The 22,718-nt window shown below is 35.8% G+C and overlaps 1 pseudogene; it reads left to right on the top strand.

Moving 5' to 3' along the window:
* LOC136319244 (E3 ubiquitin-protein ligase HACE1-like) overlaps positions 1-22,718 on the top strand; it is a 93,557-nt pseudogene that overhangs the window by 43,837 nt on the left and 27,002 nt on the right.

The following is a 22,718-nucleotide window of genomic DNA, read 5'->3' as shown; positions in this document are numbered from 1 at the left end:
CTGTAACAATTTGATAATCAAAATAAATATTGATGGCAAAATATTATAAATAAAATTAACTCATGAGTCTATATTAGAAAAAAAAGAATGAATAAATCGGAAGTTAAATGATGTAGGATATTTTTACTCTCTCACAGTATCTTCCCATGGAATAACTCATTACAAAGATAAAAAAAATAACTTTACATTGGACATATTTGGCAGTGATCAAAGCAGACATATCAGTGTGCCAGCTGATAAGATGTGTGGAGAGTAGGGCATCGCTTCTTCAATGTTCCTGCCAAAGATGCGCACCCTGAATTTAATCATGAGAAGATGTCAGATTAACTCCAGTTGGGGCATTCTAACAAAATAACTGACTTGTAATTTTTAAAAGTATCGAGGTCATGACAATTAAGAAAACATGGAAGAATTCTATCAGAATGAGACAAGACAACTAAATATAATTTGTGAGTCATTACGCTATAAAGGACATTGTTAGAAAACTGGCAAAACTTGAGTCGGGTCCAAGGATCAGATATAGTAATGTATCAGTGTTAATTTTTTTTATTTTGATGGTTGTTTTTTGGTTATGTAGAACAATTCTTTTGTTTGTAGGAAATACTGAAGTTTTTAATAGTAGCTGGATGTCTTATTGGCAAGTTAATTCTCACATCAGAAAAAAGAAATACTTTGTATTCTACTATAGTTAGAAATTTTCTGTAACTTGAAGGCTGTCCCCTCTGCACCCCCCGAAAAGAAAACCCAAACAAAAAACAGTTAAAAACTGTCTTTGCTAAGGGATTGACTTCTTGTTCTGTTGGTGGTTTTCAAGCAGCCTGTAGTTAAAGGGAGAAACATTTTTTATTGCTGCACAAGTACTATTAAGAGGAACATCTGCAATCAGTCCTGTTTTGTGTATTATTTTATGGAAATACAGATACTCAGAAAGTTTACATAAAATTATCTACCCTTTGGCTTTGTAGGTTTACCTATCTGTATATGGATGTTTTGTTCTTACAGAGATGTCTTATTAGCTTTTTTTTTTTTAAAGTCTATACTCATCTTTTTATTTTAACATTTAAAATAATCACATACCATCCTGACAATTCTACCCATTGTGGCTACCCAATAAGTCACATATACACTCAGATACTTGGAAAGTTATTGCACAGCTACTGCACTGATTGGCAGCATTTTGTACCTTTTATGTTCCATTTGAATTACTTTATTTTTTTAATTTTTTTTTTGACAAAGACAGGGAAAGAGAGTCAGAGAGAGGGACAGATAGGGACAGACAGACAGGAAGGGAGAGAGATGAGAAGCATCAATTCTTCGTTGCAGCTCCTTAGTTCACTAATTGCTTTCTCATATGTGCCTTGCCTGGGGGGCGCTACAGCAGAGTGAGTGACCCCTTGCTCAAGCCATCAACCTTGGGCTTCAAGCCAGTGACCTTTGGGCTCACACCAGCAACCATGGGGTCATGTTTATGATCCCATGCTCAAGCCAGCAACCCTGCACTCAAGCTGGTGAGCCTTCACTCAAGCTGGACGAACCTGCGCTCAAGCCCGGCAACCTCAGGGTTTCAAACGCGTCCAGTCTGATGCTCTATCCACTGCACCACTGCCTGGTCAGGCCATTTGAATTACTTTAAAAAATTGCCATTTGCTTTTATTTTTTAGTTCACATTTTATAGATCAAGAATGTAGTTTAATATCTAATATATAATATTATGGCAAGGACATTTACTGTCTCTTTAAATATTCACAATAATTTTAACATTGTTATGACTGGTGATTTCAGCATTCTGAGTACTGAGTATTTCTATAAGTTAACCTCTTGTGTATTTTTCTCTTCTGTGAAATGAGGATAATGAATCCCTTTTCCTCATAGTGTTGTGAGGATTACGTGTCAAAATGAGATTAAAGTGCTTAAAGCAGTACCTGGCTTGTAAGTGCTTTGATAAATGTTAGCTGATTTATGATTATAATTATTGTAATGCATTTATATAATTATTATTTGCATTATTTCACTTAATTCTCATAACTAGCTCTTGAAGTATTCCTTATTTTACAGGTGGGAAAACTAAAGTTCTGAGAGGATTCTTAATATCTCTAAATTCTTAATGCATTTCACTATTTGGAACTTAACATTATGTAGGTATTGTGCTGTTCTAATGCTAGTCTCCTCTTTAACTGTATTAAATAAATTTTTATCAAAGAAATTGAGAATTTTACAGCTCTTACATTACCTGAAGTGTTGGCACAATCTTAGTACTTAGTAATACTTTCTGAGTAATAAAAGACTGCCAGTCAGCCTGACCAGGCGGTGGCACAGTGGATAGAGCATTGCACTGGGATGTGGAGGACCCAGGTTCAAAATCCCGAGGTTGCCGGCTTGAGTGCGGGCTTATCCGCCTTAAGCACAGGTTTACCAGCTTGAGTGCGGGGTTGCTAGCTTGAGTATGGGATCGTAGACATGACACCATGGTCGCTGGCTTGAGCCCCAAGGTTGCTGGCTTGAAGCCCAAGGTCGTTGGCTTAAGCCCAAGGTCGTTTGCTTGAGCCCAAGGTTGCTGGCTTGAGCAAGGGGTCACTCGCTCTGCTGTAGCCCCACAGTCAAGGCGCATATGAGAAAACAATCAATGAACAACTAAGGTGCTGCAGTTATGAGTTAATGCTTCTCATCTCTCTCCCTTCGTGTCTGTCTGTCCCTCTTTCTGACTTTCTCTCTGTATCGGTCAAAAAAAAATTGCAAATCGCATATATTTGTATACCTGGCAAATGAACAAAGGTAGAGACAACCATTTAAGAGATCTTATTATTTAATTTTTAGGGCAAAGGAAGGAAAAGAGGAAGGAAAGAAAAGGTGGTTACAGATTCTTTTGGTTGCTGCATATATTCAAAGGACAGAAATAAGAATAAAGTTTTGTGTAAAATATTATTTTTATAAAAAACTAAGTGGAATATGTGATGTGTCTTTTTCTGGATGTGAAAATTCATTTTTATAAGCCTGGTTGGGTTTAAAAGAAATTGAGAGTAAATGTGTTTAATTACATATGTAACACTAAGTTCTTAGATATAATCTTCTAATTTATCAAGTCTTTTTTTGTTGAAAATGTAGGAAATTTAAAAAAATACACTCTCTGGATAGTCAAAGTATTTCAGCTAAGCTCTGCCTTTTGCGAATAGCTGTTGAAATGTCAGGACATTATCTAGAACTACTTTTCATAAATAAAGGTCTAAGGGTGATTATTTGTAGGTAGGGCATTTAGTATGCTAGTTAAATAAATTTAATGGGTGTCTGAAATACTGCTAACATATTTTACCATTATTTGTTGGGGTAGCCATTTAAAGGTCGCTGTGAATGGTTCTATGAACATTTGCATTCAGGACAACCAGATTCAGACATGGTGCACAGGCCAGTGAATGAAAACAATATCCTGCTGGTTCACAGAGGTATGCTTAACAAAAAAGTGGATGTGTATGTGAGGCACAAAATACAAATTATTGTAAATTTTGATATGTTAAATTAACCAATGCTACATATTTAGATTTCTTTTTAGGAGTAGCTGTGAAGTAGTGTCAAAAGCTAATTGTGCAAAGTTAAAGCAAGGAATTGCTGTGCGGTTCCATGGAGAAGAAGGCATGGTGGGTGTAAAAACAAGTGCTGTGAAGATCAATGTGTATAAAAGATTGAAATGCACTTGAATAAAATGTAATAATTGATAATGGAAGAAATTGAAATTTAATATGATTTAAATTTTATTATTTATAAAAAATTTCCCCCGCTTAAATATTTTTATTGATAATTTTATTTTCTTGAACTCAGGGGTCAAGGTGTTGTGCATGAGTGGTTTGATATAGTCAATCCTGATTATGCATTCTTTATTCCGTCAGCTGATGGTAAGTTGTGCAGTCTAGATATCTTTTTCTGTGCCTTGTCACATGTTCAAACTACTTCAGTATATTTTCTTTGATTCCCATAGTAGTCCAATGAAATAGGTGGAATATTTTCATTCATAGAAGAGAAAACCAAAATTCAGAGTTTTTGACTACATTGACGCAGTTAATGGGTGGAAACTGACTCAGTGTAGCAGTCTTTTCTCTAAACAGTTAATTCTTTTTTTTTTTGTGACAGAGAGAGAGAGACAGAGAGACAGATAGGTATAGACAGACAGGAAGGGAGAGAGGTGAGAGGCATCAAGTCTTTGTGTGGCTCCTTAATTGTTCATTGATTGCTTTCTCATATGTGCCTTGACTGGGTGGCTACAGCAGAGCGGGTGACCCCTTGCTCAAGCCAGTGACCTTGGGCTCAAGCCAGTGACCTTGGGCTTCAAGCCAGCTACCTTTGGGCTCAAGCCAGTGACCATAGGGTCATGTCTATGATCCCACGCTCAAACCAGCGACCCTGTGCTCAAGCTGGTGAGTCTGCACTCAAGCTGGCGACCTCAGGGTTTCAAACCTGGGTCCTCTGTGTCCCAGTCCAATGCTCTATCCACTGCACCATCGCCTGGTCAGGCAACAGTTGATTCTTAAATGCTTGTCTGAAGTACTAGTGCTGGCCCCAAGAAACTTTTCAGTAGTCTTTTGTAAACTAAAACTAAATTTATTAATTTAATTAATTTATTTTTTAGCAAGAGAGACGGAGAGAGGGACAGATAGGAACAGACAGACAGGCATGAAGGGAGAGAGATGAGAAGCATCAGTTCTTTGTTGAGGCACCTTAGTTGTTCATCGATTGCTTTCTCAAATGTGTCTTGACTGGGGGAAGGAGGGTTTCTAGCAGAGTGAGTGACCCCTTGCTCAAGCCAGTGACCTTTGGGCTCAAACCAGCAACCACGGGGTCATGTCTATGATCCCATGTTCAAACCAGTGACCCTGTGCTCAAGCCTACAACCTTGGGGTTTTGAACCTGGTCTTCTGCATCCCAGGCTGATGCTCTATCCACTGCGCTACCACCTGGTCAGACTAAATTTATCAATTTTAAAGATTGTCCTTTAGTCTCCTTTTTTGAGTTAAAATTTCCTTTAATGAATTGTAGTAGTAGATGGACTCGAAAATAATACAGGACTTTATTTAGAAAAGTTAAAATTTGCTAACCTTATTTGAGTTTCCAAGTCTCAAAATTTATTGGTCATTAAAAATAAAATCTAGAAATTATGGTGTCAAATCTTAACTTATAAACTATGTATACTAACTTAGTTTTTAGTATTTTTAAAATATCAAGACCTGACAACTAAAAGGTTCTTATTTAACTGTATAATTCAGATAAAGAACTCTTTCTTGAAATGATGGTTGTGACCTACAGAAGTGTAATTTCATACTGTAGGTTAAATAGCAATAGTTAATACCGTCTTATTTGTGTGAGGTATAACTGAGAGTTTTGTAACTTAATAGAGACATATCCAAGTGAAGGTAGGGTTTCAGCTTTTAAATGCTGTGTACAGTTGCTTTTATTTCCTGAAAATCTTTTCTTCCCAGTGTTGCAATTCTTTTTTATAAGGATAGAGTGCTTCATTAATTGTAGTTCCTGCTTGCACCTAACCAAATGAGAAGCAAATCACCTTTGAACAGGGAGGATGACTAAGAGAGGCAGGTGGGGGTGGGCTGCAGTAAATCCAGGCAGATGATGTAGATATTCCCCTAAGTGCTGGGCTCCTCAGATGCACTTGGTGTATTTGAAATTATTTAAGAATGTGGAGCTGCCTGCTTTAACGCTGTTACTTTTGATTGGTTGCTATGAGATGAGTTTGTTGAATTTGACAAGATTGATGAGGCATTAAGTTTAGTTATTTAGGCCTAATCTTTGATATAAGATTTAACATTAAAACATTGTGGTTTAGATTATTTCTTTTTTTATAGCTCCTTATTCTAAATCTATTTAGTTTTATACCTGAGAAACAGATTTGGTTTGGAAACATAAATTGAGGTACTTCCTCACACTGCAGATTTATAACAGAGCATATATTGAAGCACATAGACTATAGAGGTTGTCATTTGTCCTTTTTGTAATCCATATGATTGTGCTCTTAGGGGCCATGGAGTTAACATTAAAATATAGATGAAATTGCTCTTATATTAAAAATTCTTAAATGTGGGAAATATTTGAATAGACATAATGTCTATAATAATTTTTTAAAACTTGCTTTCTAATTAAGATGCTTACATTAGAGAAGTGATATAGCATAGTGGCTAAGAGTTTGACTCTGGTGTTACACTGGCTGTGAATCTTGGTTCTGCCCCTCTTTAGGCTATGATCTCGGCCAGTACATGTAACCTTTTGGAACTCAATTTGCTGATTTGAAGTGGTGATAAAATATGTTTTGTAATGTAGTGAGAAATCAATGAGCTGTTATGTGAAAATGCTTGGTCCAGTATATGACACATAGAAAACAGAAATAACTAGTAAATGCAATTATTATTCTGTAAAAATGGTATTTTCTTGTGCATTACAATTTTTCTAAAGTGCTGAAAATAGCTGGGAGTATCACAGTTACTTTTATTTTGAATTTACAACATAAAATTTATATTGTTTTCTCTGCACAGAAACTTACTATGACATGTATGTGTGAATTAATGATTATTGTTTGTACTTCCAGGTCCATTGCCCATTATATATTTCACAAGGAGCATTCCTGTGGAAGTTTATACATACATAACTTCAGCTTGGCTGAAGTTTTATATGAACTAATTTATCTGCATTAAAATGATCTCTCTTCTGCATATAGATTCTTTAAATAAATTATCTTGTATTTATTTTAATAGGAACAGCTTTTCAGCCTAATAGTAATTCCTATGTAAATTCTGATTGCCTGAACTGTTTTCAGTTTGCTGGACAGATCTTGGGATTAGCTTTGAATCATAGGCAGCTGATCAACATTTACTTCACAAGATCATTCTACAAGCACATTCTTGGTATGGCTTTAATATCATTTCCATAGACATTTATGTAACATGATTTTCCTAGTCTTTAGGGAAATCTGTTTCAATAAGTGATGGCATTTTGAATGAGATAATTTTATTTATTTATTTTTAAAAATTTTATTTAGACAATTAATTTTAATGGGGTAACATTGATCAATTAGAGTACTTAGATTCAGAGAAAACATCTCCAGATCATTTTGGTGTTTGATTATGTTGTATACCCATCACCCAAAGTCAGATTGTCCTCCGTCACCTTTTATTTGGTTTTCTTTATGCCCCTCCTCTCCCCCAACCCCCCTCTCCTCCCTTCCCCTCCCCCTGGTAACCACCGCACTCTTGTCCATGTCCATGAGTTGAAGGAGATAATTTTAATTTTGGTTGGAGACTATCTGTATACATAAGGCATTTAAATAGGGGTCTAAGGGAAAGAAAAAACACTTCTTTTTTGCTACAATATTTTTTTCATATTAGTGTGCGTATATTTATGTTAATGCATTTTGATGACTGTACTTAAGAAAATTGGCACTTTTTGAAGTTTATAATAATTTCCTAAATAGCCATTTCAAAGAAAGATTACATTGTAAAAATGTAGAAGAAAACATAGCTTACATGAACAGATCTTCAAATTCAGGAACTGGCATCAGTATAAGCCATGCTGAGAATTTGAATATATTTTGCAGTTTTACATAGCATCTGTAGAGGGCAGTATTTTACCATTAAACAGATATGGAAAGGCAGAAAAATGTAGACTACATCTGTTGTATGTTTATATTTTTAGACATTCCTGTAAATTACCAAGATGTGGCATCTATTGATCCAGAATATGCCAAAAATTTGCAGTGGATTTTAGATAATGATATTAGTGATTTGGACCTAAAACTAACTTTTTCTGACAGATATATTTGGAGCAATGGAAGAGATGCCTTTGAAACCTGGATGTGGAAGTATTCTGGTGACACAAAATAACAAAGTAAGTATTTTAATTTTTGCCTTAGACATTGTTTGTAATTCGGCCCTGATACTCTAAAGTCTCCTGGCTAATTATTGTAAAGTTTCCTGGCACTAGCTAAAAACAGTTTTACTGTTACAGTTTAATAACATTTTACAAAAGAAAATATTTAAGTTAACTAAACCATGAAATATCAAATTTATGGTTAAATATGATTAAAACCTTTTTTCCTTTCCTATACTTGGATTGTAATCCCAAGATAGCTTCAGAATCACCTACCTATAAAAAATAATGTATGTTGAACAATTTTGTAAACCAGCTATTTAGTACAATGCCAATTTTTAAAGAAGAAGAAGCTGCCTGATGAGGCGGTGGCACAGTGGATAGAGCGGTGGACTGGGATGTGGAGGACCCAGGTTCAAAACCCTGAGGTTGCTTGTTTGAGTACAGGCTTATCCAGCTTGAGTGCGAGCTCACCAGTTTTAGTGCAGGGTTGCTGGCTTGAGCATGGAATTATAGACATAACCCCATGGTCACTGGCTTGAGCCAAAGGTCATTGGCTTGAAGCTCAAGGTCACTGGCTTGAACTGAAGGTTGCTGGCTTGAGCAAGGGGTCATTAGCTCTGCTGTAGCACCCCTCACACCCCTCATCAAGGCTCATAGGAGAAAGCAATCAATGAACAACTAAGGTACCACAATGAAGAACTGATGCTTCTCATCTCTTTCCCTTCCTGTCTGTCCCTCTCTCTGTCTCTTTGTGTCTGTCACAAAAAATAAAGTTTTGACCATTTTTTTAAACTATCTCCTTTAATTAATTAATTAATTAATTTTAGTGAGGAGAGAGAGAGAGAATGGGGGGAGGAGCAGGAAGCATCAACTTCCACATGTGCCTTGACCAAGCAAGCCTGGGGTTTCGAACTGGTGACCTCAGCATTCCTGGCTGATGCTCTATCCGCTGTGCTACCACAGGTCAGGCAACTTGGCATGGTTTTAACTAAACTCTTTGAGCCTCAGTTTTCTATTCTGTAAAACTGGGATAATTATATCTCCCATAAAGAATTTTATTGTAAATCTAAAAGCAAATTACAAAAGTTAGTCATTATTGGATGTTTTCTATAAAAATAGGCTTTTAGTTTCAGATATATATAGGGAATTGGAGAACTATATTAAGCTATAATTTTACTTTTTGAAACCTAGATACAGTTCATATAATAGAACATGAAGTTTAATTTTGGTAAGTAGAATCAGAAGCTGAGTTTTTCTACATTTATACTTAGAGTTTTTTAGTTACCCTCTCATTTTACACATGAGGATCTTTTAGCCTAAAGCTGGGGCCAGAACCCATGTCTCCTAGTTTCAAGTCTAATGTTCTTTGTACTGTTTGCAGAATCAATCATGTTGAGGAAGAGCTTACTTGACTTTTAATATAATGAGTCATGTGAAGCTCTAGAAAATTAAAATAGTGCTTCTTAAAGTCTTTGAGAATTTTAAAAACAATTTCTTTAAAAAATTTTAAAATTTTTTGATAATTTATTGATTTGAGGAGAGAGAGGAAGGCAGGGAGGATGGGAAGGAGAGGGGCCAGAGAGAGAGAGAGAGAGAAACATCGATTTGTTGATTCACTCATTCATGCATTCATGTTGCTCTCTGACCTGGGATAGAATCTGCAACCTTTGCATGTTAGTATGGCGCTCCAAGTAACTAAACTACTCAGCCAGGGCTTAAGCTAATTTTTAAAATCTATATGAGCTTACTAGTGAATAAAAGTATTTTTAAAATTCTTCTAATTATTAGATTGTCTACTTTTTAGTGCATTTGTTACTTTATTTTACTCTGGAGACATACTCTCAATTAGGGTAATGAAGTCATAGAATCTTTATTATAAACAAGTGATTGCTTTTCATGAGAGAACCTCAGACTTGATTCCTGTCTGTGAATACTGTATCTGATAGGTGGATCAGTCAGTTCTCTCAGATATGTTATATATGACAAAGTAGAAAGACCCATTAACAATTGCATGATAGATAGCTGTATTTTTATACTTGTTTCTTTTAATATCTTCCCTCTCACAATGGTGTGATTTTTTTTAAGTTTGTATTTTATTCTTTTGCATGTTTGTCATTTACTGAAATCTAAAAATAAGGAAGATACTGAAAAAATAATAACAAATGAGAATATATATTGAAGGTATACCCTTCATCTTGAATTAGTCTGAGGCTGAAATACTATTGTAGTATTAAAGAACTTGAGACTTTTGTTTCTAAGTTTAATACATTTTTTATTAGATCATGAGCTCTTTTTTATTTTATTTTTTAAAAATTTTATTTAGACAATTAATTTTAACAGGGTGACACTGATCAATTAGAGTACATAGATTCAGAGAAAACATCTCCAGATCATTTTGACATTTGATTATTTTTTTTAATTTACCTAAATTAATTGGTTGTTTATAGGCTAACCTTTTTTAGTAATTAGTTTGGTAATAGAGGTAAAGGCAGGATCTCAATCACTAATATGTTAATTCTTCTCAGCCTTTATTTTTCAGATATAACCATTTCTCACAATAAACTGAGCTGGTTCATTTGTTAATATTATCAATAAGAGTAAAGTGTAATTTTATATCTAATTATTGAAGCTTAAAATTCTAATGCTTATTCAGTAAACAACTTGACTAATTTTTAAATATTAAAAATCTTTAGAAACATATCTATAGCTTAAATTGATTACAAACTTTAAAATTGTTAAAGTATTCAATTTACAAATAAAAATTTCAAACCATAATCTTTAAAAGTGTTATTTTTTGGCCCTGGCCGGTTGGCTCAGTGGTAGAGCGTCGGCCTGGCGTGCGGAAGTCCCAGGTTCGATTCCCGGCCAGGGCACACAGGAGAAGCGCCCATCTGCTTCTCCACACCTCCCCCTCTCCTTCCTCTCTGTCTCTCTCTTCCCCTCCCGCAGCCGAGGCTCCATTGGAGCAAAGATGGCCCAGGCGCTGGGGATGGCTCCTTGGCCTCTGCCCCAGGCGCTAGAGTGGCAACAGAGCGACGCCCTGGAGGGGCAGAGCATCGCCCCCTGGTGGGCAGAGCGTCGCCCCCTGGTGGGCGTGCCAGGTGGATCCCGGTGGGGCGCATGGGGGAGGGAGTCTGTCTGACTGTCTCTCCCCGTTTCCAGCTTCAGAAAAATTAAAAAAAAAAAAGAAAGTGTTATTTTTTAACATACACTTTAACTTTTCTGCCATAAACTTTTTTGTTACTTTAGGGCCAGCCTTTTATCTACTTACCTTTATAGGTATAAAATTATAATTGTTACGTTTGGATTTCAACTTCAAAATTTATAAGCATATTGAAGCTTAAATGACTTGCCAAGCTTGTTAGTAATACAAAGTCTATGTAAGTGGTCTCCACATGGGGGAGTAATTTATTCCTAAATTTTATTGAAAGGCTTTGGTAATTATAGAATGAAACCAAATAGATGAAAATGCTTCTGTTTAAAAAGCAATACATTAAAAAATACAAATAACGTAAGGCAGAAGAATATATATCTGTTACACGTTTGTCTTTGTATCTGTCTCTTTTATCTTTTTTTGAGTGTGTGACAGAGACAGTGAGTGAGACAGAGAGAGGGACAGATAGGAACAGACAGACAGGAAGGGAGAGAGATGAGAAGCATCAATTCTTTGTTGCGGCTCCTTAGTTGTTCATTGACTGCTTTTTTATATGTGCCTTAACTGGGGGGGGGGTTACAGCAGAGTGAGTGACCCCTTACTCAATCAAGCCATTGACCTTGGGCTTCAAGCCAGTGACCATGGGGTCATGTCTATGATCCCACGCTCAAGCCAGTGACTCTGTGCTCAAGCTGGTGAGCCCATGCTCAAGCGGGCGACCTCGGAGTTTTGAACCTGGGTTCTCTCTGTCCCAGTCTGGCGCTCTATCTACTACGCCACTACCTGGTCAGACTGTATCTGTCCCTTTTAAATTTAATTTTGTATCTGTCAATGATTTATTTTAAAATCTAGGAAAAAACCTCTTAGTTTTACTTTTGAAAAAGGCTGAATTACCCGAGCTGAATATTTACATTTAAGTAGTACTTTCATCTTCGATTTAAGTTTTGCTTTCACTTTTTCACTTTCACTTTTACTTTTAAAATCTTGGTGAATAGCAGAAATCATAAAACCATGAAATTTGGAGTTAAAAGTGGTTTTATTTTCCCTTAAACTTTGAGTTCTAGCTGTTATAACTGAAGAGTAAGCTACTTGGATTTTAAATGTTAACACTTTTACAATACTAATCATCAGGTTCATTCTGGCTGGGAGGGAAAAAATGGGGGTGGGGTGGGACAGGATGTCAGAGAATGGAAGTTGAATTGCAGAGAAGGATTAAGTGGTCAGAGAAGAGGAAGGAAGGGAGTAGGAAGTGTGCTGGGTTTACCAGAAAGCGGAGTTGACTGAACCTGTGTTTGGGAACCACAATTGATGAGAATTGTAGGTCTTAGGTTAGATTGCAAAGTAATGAGTGGGAAAAGATGAGGGAGGGAGATAGAAAGGGGCCAAATTCTGAAAGACTTTAAGCCACAGCAATTATGAGTTTGAAAATTATTCTGTGAGGATGATTGCAGATGCTATAGAGGGGAGTGACATGATCAAATTTCTGTATTTTAAGGAATACGTAAGCGCAGCTTGGAGTGTAGGGAATGTATTGAAATGGGCAATATGGGAGTCAAGTCATCTGCTAGGTTGTGACATTGGTCTGTGGAGCATGTGTGGGGGATTTTATGACGGGTGGTGAGGATGGAGAAAATGAGATAGCTTTCAAGGATATAGAATTTATAGAACTTAGTAATTGTTTGGTAAGGTGAAAAAGAATGACTCAAAGATGACTGCTCCTTACGTGAATTGGCCCCAGAATGACTGTTTTTGTTTCCATCCTCCGCTTCATCAGTCTCGTTACCATCAGTTCTGTTTTCTAGTGATGATAACAGCTACTGCCTATTGAGTGCTTTATATGTATTTCATGTATTTGAGATATGTTCTTTGTACATGTCTCATTTACTGTAACAGCCATTTGAAATAGTTATTTCTATTTACTGAATGTGGAAACAGCTTTAATATTAAAAGCATCTGACGTTTATCAGGTGCTTATCATGTGTTAGGCACTGTTGTATTAACGTAAACAATCCTGTAAAGTGTAGATATTCTTTTCTACAGGTCAGGAAACTGAAGCGTAAAGGGTTTAAGTAGCTTTCCTCCAAATCTCATGGTTAGTAAGTGTTGGAGCTAGGATTTGAATCCAGGCGAACTATAAATTTCAAGCCTGAGCCTGTAACTATGACACTATATATTTCTTTAGAAGTTAAATAACTGTCTAAGGGCTCAAAATTAGTAAGTAGTGAACCCTCAGTTTAAGTCAAGATCTGTGTGACTGTGTAACTGCTAGGCATCTCATTTACTAAGTCAGTGAATATGAACAAGGTTGCAAATACAAATTTAGTATGTTTCCCTCCACTTCATTTTTAAATGATTAATACTTTGTATTTTATTGCTCATTTCACTTAATTTATTTCACACACAAACACCTATGATATGTGTATAAGCACAAAATACAGCTTGATGTATATAGATCTTTGACTTAAAGTGGATTTGTTATTTTTATATTTAGAAAAGTGTACTGTAGGAAATTTTTTTACTACTCTGAAACCTTTTAAAACAGTTCAGGTGTGAGGTTCTCCATATTGAGTGGTTGTGTATTTTTAGATTGGATTTTAATTTCTCTTTAATATCTTCCTGTTGTCAAGAAGAACATACTTTTCATTGCATTTTATTTGGCATATTCTAAAATTTTATCAAATCTGTGAACTGGTAACCTAAAGAATCACTATCTTCGATGCTAAATTTTTTTCCCCAAGGAAACTGAAGTTCAGATTATCAATTTTTGTGAGTTTAAAAATAAGAATATACTGGTAAAAAAGCTATTGAAAAATATTATATTATAAGAATGTGCCTGCCTTTTTTCCTGTATTTACTTATTCTTATAAAAAAATGTGGTATTCTTTTGAGTTCTAGGTAGAGCAATTTTCAGTTAGAACTCTTATATATAATAGTAGAGCAATAATAATCAAGTGGCAAACCCAGGAAGGAAGCTTTTATTACCAAGGAATTTCTATTCAAACAGTGAATTGAATTATGCCAATAATAATGCCATTGAAACTGTTAATTACTAAAAATAAATAAATAAATAAAAATAAGAAAAATAACTGTGCCAGGCAGTTTTAGAAATATGGCCAAGTTTATTAGTCTACTTAGAGGGGAGAAAAGGAACCTCTTGTTTTCATTATTAAAAGTTGATTGGCCCTGGCCGGTTGGTTCAGTGGCAGAGCATCGGCCTGGCGTGCAGAAGTCCTGGGTTCGATTCCCGGCCAGGGCACACAGGAGAGGCGCCCATCTGCTTCTCCACCCCTCCACTTCTCCTTCCTCTCTGTCTCTCTCTTCCCCTCCCGCAGCCAAGGCTCCATTGGAACAAAAGATGGCCCGGGTGCTGGGGATGGCTCCTTGGCCTCTGCCCCAGGCGCTAGAATGGCTCTGGTTGCGGCAGAGTGACACCCGGATGGGCAGAGCATCGCCCCCTGGTGGGCGTGCCGGGTGGATCCCGGTTGGGCGCATGAGGGAGTCTGTCTGACTGTCTCCCTGTTTCCAGCTTCAGAAAAATACAAAAAAAAAAAAAAGTTGATTGTTATTTATATAAATATTATTTACTTAGATATTTTCTAGATGTAGTAAAAAAGATTTTCAAGAAGAAAAATAGCTTCAAAAAATATGTCAAGTTTCAGCATCACCAGTGATAAGAACACATAATTTAGGTCCAAAACCTGAAAAGAAGTTGGAATTTTAAGAAACGTTTTAAAGGGTGATATTATTCATCCCACACTTTCAGAAAATGAGATTATTGAAACAATATATTTCTGTAACTAGACTGTAATTTAACTGGAACATAATGTCACAAATTGCATCTCCTTAATCTCTGTTATTTTTCCTTTGTAGTTATTTTTTTCATACCTATGTTGTATCAGTTACCAGGCTCAGATGTTGAGCTAGAAAACAGTTGCTAGGGCTTTTGTTGTTATCTCCATGCTGAGGCGAAGGTGGAAACTTTCTCTATGTTTACATAACTATTTCAGTACTAACTCAGAGTCCAGTAAGTAGTTAGTTCTTGCATTTAAGTCTCTGGCATTTGGTATTATTTTATGCCCTCAAAGAAATAAGCAACAAGACTCAGATGGAAGCAAATATGCCATCTATTGGGAATAAAAGACACCCCTTTGCCCCCACTTATAGAATTTCTTTTAATGCCTTAGAAAAAAGTGAGATTTTAGGCTTGGTTTATATTTAATGTTTGATTTTGCAACTCTTTATGCCAGTGTTATGCCAGTGTTTTGTATCATCTGTGTGTCCACTGTTTCCTTAAGACATATAAGATATTTATTGAATCTTATGCAGGGCATACAGTGTGGAGGCAAGTCACTTGGCTGCCTTAATAGGTAGTAGGAATGCAGCCAGTGTATTTCTATAACACAGTATGAGCAGTCAAAATATTAGTGCCTAGTAACAGTGAACATTCATACTAATAATTGTATCATCAAAAAACGTTAACGTGTGTTACTCTGAGGGTGTGCTGTTTAAGGAGGCAGAACGACATATTTTAGAAGCAGATTTATATTTTTCTATGTTTTCTGAAGATTGTAACTGTTAAACACAGTTATCTTTCGACTACCTGGAAACCTCTTATTTTATTACACTTGAGAGGATTTGTGATGGCTAGGCTTTTATTATTTTACTGAGAAATAATTTAGACCAAGATCCATTCACATTTAAATTAACTTAAGATGAAGGAGGGTGGTATATGAAGGAGCTGATTTTCACAAATTGGTATCCAGTAACTGAATATTTATATCTGAGTTATAGAAATAAATATGGGAAATAGTTAATATTAGATGGAATAGAAGGAAACATGCTAGCATTAAGATTGGTATACTTGGCCCTGGCCGGTTGGCTCAGTGGTGGAGCGTTGGCCTGGTGTGCAGGAATCCCCTGGGTTTGATTCCCGGCCAGGGCACACAGGAGAAGCGCCCATCTGCTTCTCCACCCCTCCCCCTCTCCTTCCTCTCTGTCTCTCTCCTCCCCTCCCGCAGCCAAGGCTCCATTGCAGCAAAGTTGGCCCGGGCGCTGAGGATGGCTCTATGGCCTCTGCCTCAGGTGCTAGAATGGCTCTGGTTGCAACAGAGCAAAGCCCCAGATGGGCAGAACATTGCCCCCTGGTGGGCATGTCGGGTGGATCCTGGTCGGGCGCATGCGGGAGTCTGTCTGCCTCCCCGTTTCCAACTTCAGAAAAATACAAAAAAAAAAAGAAAAAAAAGAAAAAAGATTAGTATACTTGTGAAAGTTTATTTCTAAAAATCAAGTGTATGAGGAAATAATAGGAATTAATTGATAAAAGAGAATGTGTACTATTCTGGTAAATATGGACTACAATAGCAAATTAAAGTAGTGTTAAGTGTGTTTGAGTGATTCACAGATTCTTTACTTCACACTTCATGATTTATTAAGGTCTTGAGCAATGACTATTGAATGGTACATTAAGATTGTAAAAGCAAAATCTCTTGGGAAAAAGCTGTTCTTATAAAGGAAAGATAGGATCTCATATAACACCTTAAACATATAATTAATAGCAGAATGGAAAACTTGTAGTGTTCTGTAAGCAGTTTTAGTTAAATGCTGAAATTACTCTGGTTATCATTTAGAAGTGTTTTATTATACATTATTTCTTGATTGTACCTGTTTGTTAGTTTGGCTCACATTTCTGTCTACCTCTAGTAACTATCTGGTGCAACTTGCAGTAACTGATTAATTCCTATATAGTGGAGAAAAGCCTTCAGGTGGTACTTAGTAGGATTTGGGAGTAAGAATAGATTAAATGGCAGGGATGGCAGTCTTCCCTGTGCCAGATTATACAAGGAGCCATTTTGGGTTTGGGGAGAGTTGTGAGGGATTCACTGTGACACTCCTGTAGTTCTGAGCTATGTGAAGAATTCATAGCCAGTAGTCATATATATAACTTGCTGGTGCCTATGGTTTTAGGCAGGCTGGGATGCAGAGCATCAGCTTAGTGCCCCCAAAAATAATAACGAGAAGGTCCTGAAAGAGGCTTTCTCCCCTTTGTGTTTAGAGCATTCATTCCTGTGAGATGAGAATTACATGCAACATACTGCTTTTAACTCACAGTTTCACTTAGACACAAGTTATGTCTAAATAAACTAAATGTCTTTTAAAATTTATAAAAGATAATGCATAATTGAGAGAGAGAGCGTGAGCGCACGCACACACGGTGTGGCAAAAGTAGGTTTACAGTTGTTCGTATGGAAAATAATACAATAATTAATGAATACTAATACAAGAATAAAATAAGTTCTGTGTTTCACATACTCACAACTGTAAACCTGCTTTTGCCCCACCCTGTATGTATCTAATAATTCATTCTGGTCCGAGCTAAATGTACTTTTATTACCAGTTAAATTTTAAGTGATACTATTTTCTGTGATGATGGTAATGTTTTTTAAAATAAAATGTGTGAAAATAGCTTATTTTAACTCAGAATCAAATTGGTTATACTTAAATGTGCCATTTTATCAAGTTCTAAGTATGTATTAAATAAATTTTTTGACTTATTTATTACATATTTTTTGAACACTTACAAAGTGGCTGTCACTGTTTGTAGGAGAGGAGGATATATGCTGGTAAAGCAGACAGCACCGCTGCCTGCAGAGAGATTACTTCTTTTTTTTTCCACACAGTTTATATTCTTTATTTTAAAAATATTTTTATTTATTATTTTTTATTTAATTTATTGTGTTTACATAGATTCTAGTGTCACCCCAGTTGCATCCCCCTTTCCCCCTATTCCCCTCAACATCTCCCTTGCCCCCCTCCTTAAAGCTCCCTCCCCCCTTCCCTTCAGGGGAATTCCTGAATTCCTCAGTTCACATTGTTCCTTGGATTCCTCAAATGAGTGAAGTCATATGATATTTTTCTTTCTCTGCCTGGCTTTTTTCACTTAACATAATAGTTGCCAGGTCCATCCATGTTGTTGCAAAAGATAATATTTCCTTCTTTTTCATGGCCCCATAGTATTCCATTGTGTATATGTACCATGCTTTTTAATCCACTCGTCCACTGACAGATACTTGGGCTGTTTCCAGATCTTGGCTATTGTAAACAATGCTGCCATAAACATGAGGGTGCATTTCTTTCTTTGAAATCAGTGATATGGTGTTTTTGGGATATATTCGTAAAAGTAAGATGGCTGGGTCAAAAGGTAGTTCCACTTTTAATTTTTTGAGGAATCTCCATGCTGTTTTCCACAGTGGCTGTACCAGTCTGCATTCCCACCAGCAGTGCAGGAGGGTTTCCCTTTCTACACATCCTCGCCAACACTTATTATGTGTTGTTTTGTTAATGAGCACCATTCTGACTGGTGTGAGGTGATATCTCATTGTGGTTTTAATTTGCATTTCTTTAATGATTAGTGATGTTGAACATTTTTTCATCTGTCTGTTGGCCATCTGTATGTCCTCTTGGGAGAAGTGTCTATTCATTTCTTTTGCCTATTTTTTGATTGGATTGTTTGTCTTGCTGGTGTTGAGTTTTACAAGTTTTTTATAAATTTTGGTTATTAACCCCTTATCAGATATATTATCGAATAATTTCTCCCACTGTGTGGTTTGTCTCTTTATTCTGTTCATAATTGTTTTTAGCTGTACAAATGCTTTTTAGTTTATCTGATAGAGTCCCATTTGTTTATCCTGTCTTTTATTTCACTTGCCCATGGAGATAAATCAGCAAATATATTGCTGCGAGAGATGTCGGAGAGCTTACTGCCTATGTTTTCTTCTAAGATGCTTATGGTTTCACGACTTATATTTAAGTCTTTTATCCATTTTGAGTTTATTTTTGTGAATGGTATAAGTTGGTGGTCTAGTTTCATTTTTTTGCAGGTATCTGTCCAGTTTTCCCAACACCATTTGTTGAAAAGACTGTCTTTACTCCATTGTTTGCTCTTAAACTCCTTTGTCAAATATCAATTGTCCATAAAGGTGTGGGTTTATTTCTGGGTTCTCTGTTCTGTTCCATTGATCTATATGCCTGTTCTTATGCCAGTACCAAGCTGTTTTGAGTATGGTGGCCTTGTAGTATAACTTGATATCAGGAAGTGTGATACTTCTCACTTTATTCTTCTTTTTCAAGATTGCTGAGGCTATTCGTATTCTTTTTTGGTTCCATATAAATTTTTGGAATATATTTTGTTTATCTTTAAAGTATGTCATTGGTATTTTTATAGGAACTGTATTGAATTTATAGATTGCTTGGGGTAATATAGACATTTTAATGCTGTTTATTCTTTCTATTCATGAACACAGTATATGCTTCAACTTGTTTGTATCTTCCTTGATTTCCTTTATCAATGTTTTGTAAGTTTCCGAGTATAAATCTTGGTTAAATTTACTCCTAGGTACTTTATTTTTTTGTTGCAACAGTGAAGGGGATTGTTTCCTTAATTTCTCTTTCTGACAGTTCTTTGTTGGTGTATAAAAATGCCTCTAATTTCTGTGTATTAATTTTATAACCTGCCACCTTGCTGAATTCATTTATCAGGTCCAGTAGTTTTTTGACTGAGACTTTAGGGTTTTCTATGTACAGTATCTGCAAATAATGATAGTTTTACTTCTTCTTTTCCAATTTGTACTTATTTTATTTCTTCTTCTTGTCTGATTGCTGTAGCTAGGACTTCCATTACTATGTTGAATAAGAGTGGTGAAATGGGGCACCCCTGTCTTGTTCCTGATATTAGGGGAATTGCTTTTAATTTTTGCCCATTAATTATGATGTTGGCTGTAGGTTTTTCATAGACGGCCTTTATCATGTTGAGGTATGTTCTCTGTATTCCCACTTTGCTGAGAGTTTTGATAATGAATGGCTGCTGATTTTATCAAATGCTTTCTCTGCATCCATTGAAATTATCGTGTGGTGTTTCTTTTTCCTTTTGTTTATGTGATGAATCACATTGATTGATTTACAAATATTGTACCATCCTTGCTTCCCCAGAATAAATCCCACTTGATCATGATGTATGATATTTTTCATGTATTGCTGGATCCTGTTTGCTAATATTTTGTTGAGGATTTTAGCATCTAAACTCATCAGGGAAATTGGCCTATAATTTTCTTTTTTTGTGTTGTCTTTGCCTGGTTTTGGAATCAGAATTATACTCACCTCATAGAAGGAGCTTGGAAGTCAACCTTCCTCTTGAATTTTTTGAAATAGCTTGAGAAGGATAGGAGTTAGTTCTTCTTTGAGTCTTTGGTAGAATTCACCAGTGAAGCCATCTGGCCCAGGGCTTTGTTTATTGGGAGTTTTTTGATAACTGTTTCGATCTCATTTGTTATAATTGGTCTGTTTAGGTTTTCTGATTCTTCCAGATTGAGTTTTGAAAGATTATGTTTCAAGGAATTTGTCCATTTCACCTAGGTTGTTTTATTTTTTGGCATACAGTTCTTCATAGTATTTTCTTACAATATTTTGTATTTCTGTTGTATCAGTTGTTATTTTTCCACTCTCATTTCTAATTTTATTTATTTGAGTCCTCTCTTTTTTTCTTGGTGAGTCTGGTTAATGGTTCATCGATTTTGTTTACCCTTTCGAAGAACCAGCTCCTGGTTTCATTGATCCTCTGTACTGTTTCTTTAGCCTCTATGTCATTTATTTCTACTCTGATTTTTATTATTTCCTTCCTTCTACTAGCTCTGGGCTTTACTTGCTGTTCTTTTTCTAGTTCTTTTAGATGCAGGATTAAGTTGTTTATTTGAGCTTTTTCTAGCTTCTTTAGGTATGTCTGTAGTGCTATGAACTTTTCTCTCAAGACTGCTTTTGCTGTGTCCAATAATTTTGGGTTGTTATGCTCATTATCATTCATTTTTAGGATTTTTTTTATTTCTTCTTTGATCTCATTGTTAATTCATTTGTTAGTTAATAACATGCTATTTAGTTTCCAAGTGTTTGAGAATTTTTCAGTTTTTCTGTTGTGGTTGATTTCTAGTTTCATGCCATTGTGATCTGAGAAAATGCTTGATATGATTTCAATCTTCTTAAATTTGTTGAGATTGCTTTTGTGCCCTAACGTGTCTATCCTAGAGAATGTACCATGAGCACTTGAAAGAGAATGTATATTCTGATGCTTTAAGGTGAAAGGTTCTGAAGATATTAAATCCAGTTGATCTAGTGTGTCCTTTAAGTCTGCTGTTTCTTTGTTAATTTTCTTTCTTGAGGATCTATCTAGTGATGTTAGTGGTGTATTGAAATTCCCTACTATTATAGTATTGCTGTTGATTGTGCCCTTTATATCCATCAAAGTCTGCTTTATATATTTAGGTGCTCCTATATTAGGTGCGTAGATATTTATAACGGTTATATCTTCCTGTTGGATTGCTCCCTTTATCATTATGTAGTGACCTTCTTTATCTCTTACTATAGTTTTTGTTTTAAAGTCCATTTTGTCTGATATAAGTATTGCTACCCCAGCCTTTTTTTCATTTCCATTGCGTGTAATATCTTTTTTCATCCTTTTACCTTTAGTTTATGTGTATCTTTTGTTTTGAGATGTGTCTCTTGTAGACAGCATATGTATGGGTCCTGCTTTGTTATCCACACAGCTACTCTATGTCTTTTGATCGGATCATTTAATCCATTTACATTTAAGGTTATTATTGATATGTAGTTGTTTATTGCCATTTTATTCTTTAAAGCTGTTTTCCTCTTTGACTATATTCTTTTTCCCCTTTGTTCTGTTTATAACAGGCCCCTTAACATTTCTTGTAGCATTGGTTTGGTTGTAATGAATTCCTTGAGTTTTTTTTTGTCTGGTAAGCTTTTTATTTCTCCTTCAATTTTAAACGATAGACTTGCTGGATAAAGTAGTCTTGGTTGTAGGCTCTTTTTCTGCATTACTTTGAATATGTCTTGCCATTTCCTTCTTGCTTCAAGTGTTTCTTTTGAGAAGTCATATGCCATCTTTATGGAGGCTTCTTTGTAGGTGATAGCCTTTTCTTCTCTAGCAGCTTTTAATATTTTTTTTTATCACTTAGCTTTGGTATTTTAATCATGATGTGTCTTGGTGTGTATTTTTTTTGAGTTTCTCATTAATGGAATTCTCTGTGCTTCTTGAACTTGTGTGACTTTTTCCAGCATCAATTTAGGGAAGTTTTCAGCTATGATTTGATTGAACAAGGTTTCTATCCCTTGTTCTTTCTCTTCTTCTTCAGGAACCCTTATGATGCAGATGTTATTTCTCTTCATGTTGTCACAGAGCTCTCTTAGAGTTTCATCAGACTTTTTGAGTCTCTTTTCTTTCTGGTGCTCTGCTTCCATGCCTTTATTTATCTTGTCCTCTAACTCACTGATTTGATCCTCGGTTTCATCCATCCTGCTTTTAATTCCTTCAATTGTGGTCTTCATTTCTGAATTGTATTTGTTATTTCTAACTGATTCTTTTTTATTATTTCAATGTCCTTTTTTATATTTGCTATCTCTTTATTTAGGTGCTCATTATGTCCATCAATTGTTGTTCTAAGATCTTTGAGCATCCTAACAATCATTATTTTATACTCTGCATTTAATAATTTGTATATATCTGACTCATTCAGGTTCTTTTCTGGGAATTTCTCTTGATTCATTTGGGTTGCATTTCTCTGCCTTCCCATTTTGTCTGTATATAAGTAGAGTGTGACCACAGGAGTCCTCTGTGTTCCCTAGATGTGGTCTGTCTGCA

This window comes from Saccopteryx bilineata, chromosome 1 (genome assembly GCF_036850765.1).
Source record: "Saccopteryx bilineata isolate mSacBil1 chromosome 1, mSacBil1_pri_phased_curated, whole genome shotgun sequence".
NCBI lineage: Eukaryota > Metazoa > Chordata > Mammalia > Chiroptera > Emballonuridae > Saccopteryx > Saccopteryx bilineata.
This window is presented reverse-complemented; position numbering and strand designations above follow the sequence as displayed.